We start from the raw sequence: 2659 nt of genomic DNA, 5'->3' as shown, positions 1-2659 counted from the left end.
TCATTAATTGTGTAATCAATGGGGTCATTGATGGAGCGCGATCCTGGCGGCCCCAAATCCTGATGAGAGTGAGTCCGAGGGGTCATTCGGTCATCTGAGGGGTCATTTGGTCATTCATGGGATCATTGGGTCATTTATGGGGTCATTGGGTCATTCATGGGGTCATTGGGTCATCTGAGTGGTCATTTGGTCATTCATGGGGTCATTATTGGGGTCATTGGGTCATTTATGGGGTCATTGATTGGGGTCATTGATGGGGCGCAATCCTGGCGGCCCCAAATCCCGACGAGAGTGAGTCCGAGTGGTCATTTGGTCATTCATGGGGTCATTTATGGGGTCATTGGGTCATCATTGTGGTCATTCAGTCATTATTGGGGTCATTAATGGAGTAATCAATGGAGCGCGATCCTGGTGGCCCCAAATCCTGATGAGAGTGAGTGTGGGGTCATTTATGGGGTCATTCGGTCATTTATGGGGTCATTTCATCATTTATGGGGTCATTGGGTCATTTATGGGGTCATTGGGTCATTTATGGGGTCATTTGGTCATTTATGGGGTTATTGAGTCATTATTGGGGTCATTCGGTCATTATTGGGGTCATTCAGTCATTTGAGTGGTCATTTGGTCATTTATGGGGTTATTGAGTCATTATTGGGGTCATTGATGGAGCGCGATCCTGGCGGCCCCAAACCCCGACGAGAGTGAGTTTATGGGGTCATCTGGTCATTTATGGGGTCATTGGGTCATCATTGTGGTCATTCGGTCATTTATGGGGTCATTTATGGGGTCATTGAGTCATTAATGGGGTCATTAATTGTGTAATTGATGGGGTCATTGATGGAGCGCGATCCTGGCGGCCCCAAATCCCGACGAGAGTGAGTCCGAGGGGTCATTTATGGGGTCATTCGGTCATTCATGGGGTTATTGAGTCATTTATGGGGTCATTGGGTCATTTATGGGGTCATTCGGTCATTTATGGGGTCATTCAGTCATTCATGGGGTCATTTATGGGGTCACTGATTGGGGTCATTGATGGAGCGTGATCCTGATCCCGATGAGAGTGAGTTTATGGGGTCATTTATGGGGTCATTCGGTCATCATTGTGGTCATTTGGTCATTTATGGGGTTATTGGGTCATTATTGGGGTCATTGATGGAGCGCGATCCTGGCGGCCCCAAACCCCAACGAGAGTGAGTGTGGGGTCATTTATGGGGTCATTGGGTCATTATTGGGGTCATTGATTGGGGTCATTGATGGGGTCATTATTGGGGTCATTCAGTCATTTGAGTGGTCATTTGGTCATTTATGGGGTCATTGGGTCATCGTTGTGGTCATTGGGTCATTTATGGGGTCATTCGGTCATTTATGGGGTCATTTGGTCATTTATGGGGTCATTTATGGGGTCATTTGGTCATTTATTGGGGTTGTTGATTGGTCAGGGGGTCATCCATTGGTCAGTGGGACGGTGATGGGTCAGTGAGGGATGGAACTGGACATTGACTGGTCACTCACTGGTCACTCAGTGGTCACTCAGTGGTCACTCAGTGGTCACTCACTGGTCACTCATTGGTCACTCACTGGTCACTCATTGGTCACTCAGTGGTCACTCACTGGTCACTCAGTGGTCACTCACCGGTCACTCAGTGGTCACTCACCGGTCACTCACTGGTCACTCACTGGTCACTCAGTGGTCACTCACCGGTCACTCACTGGTCACTCACCGGTCACTCCGGTCACTCTGGTCACTCACTGGTCACTCTGTGGTCACTCTGTTGTCACTGTGGTCTCTGTGGTCACTCACTGGTCACTCACCGGTCACTCCGGTCACTCATTGGTCACTCAGTGGTCACTCAGTGGTCACTCACTGGTCACTCAGTGCTCACTCATGGATCACTCTGTGGTCACTCTGTGGTCACTCTGGTCACTCTGTTGTCACTCATGGGTCACTCCATGGTCACTCTGTTGTCACTGTGGTCACTCTGGTCACTCTGTGGTCACTCTGTGGTCACTCTGTGGTCACTCTGTTGTCACTGTGGTCACTGTGGTCACTCACTGGTCACTGTGGTCACTCCATGGTCACTCTGTGATCATTGTGGTCACTCACTGGTCACTCACCGGTCACTCACCGGTCACTCACTGGTCACTCACGGGTCACTCTGTGGTCACTCACTGGTCACTCTGTGGTCACTGTGTGGTCATTGGTGTGTCACTCACTCATGGGTCACTCTGTGGTCACTCTGGTCACTCTCTGATCACACTGTGGTCACTCTGTGGTCACTGTGGTCACTCACTGGTCACTCTGTGGTCACTCTGTGGTCACTCTGTTGTCACTCTGTTGTCACTGTGGTCTCTGTGGTCACTTTGGTCACTCTGTGGTCACTCTGTTGTCACTGTGGTCACTCTGTTCACACTCTGGTCACTCTGTTGTCACTGTGGTCACTCTGTTCACACTCTGGTCACTCTGTTGTCACTGTGGTCACTCTGTGGTCACTCTGTTGTCACTGTGGTCACTCACTGGTCACTCACCGGTCACTCACTGGTCACTCTCCGGCCGCCCGCAGAGACCAAGCAGGAGTTGGAGGATTTGACCGCCGACATCAAGAAAACGGCGAACAAAGTTCGCTCCAAATTGAAAGGTGACGTCATCCTGGGCGGGGCG

The 2659-nt window shown here is 50.5% G+C and overlaps 1 long non-coding RNA gene across 2 annotated transcripts in view; it reads left to right on the top strand.

The window, feature by feature from the left end:
- The first annotated feature begins 648 nt into the window (after positions 1 to 648).
- LOC130587972 (uncharacterized) overlaps positions 649 to 2659 on the top strand; it is a 3535-nt gene continuing 1524 nt past the window's right edge. The window contains exons 1-2 of one of the 2 annotated variants that reach the window (XR_008966882.1): positions 649 to 701; positions 2562 to 2636. This is a non-coding gene — a long non-coding RNA (uncharacterized LOC130587972). Of the gene's footprint in view, positions 702 to 841; positions 876 to 2561; positions 2637 to 2659 lie in introns of those variants that run through there. The other variant, XR_008966883.1, reaches the window with a different exon arrangement.

This window comes from Malurus melanocephalus, unplaced genomic scaffold (assembly GCF_030028575.1).
Source record: "Malurus melanocephalus ecotype Western Australia unplaced genomic scaffold, MMel_1.1 scaffold_2914, whole genome shotgun sequence".
Taxonomy (NCBI): Eukaryota; Metazoa; Chordata; class Aves; order Passeriformes; family Maluridae; genus Malurus; species Malurus melanocephalus.
Note: the sequence above shows the minus strand (reverse complement) of the source record. Positions and strands in the feature narration are given on the sequence as shown.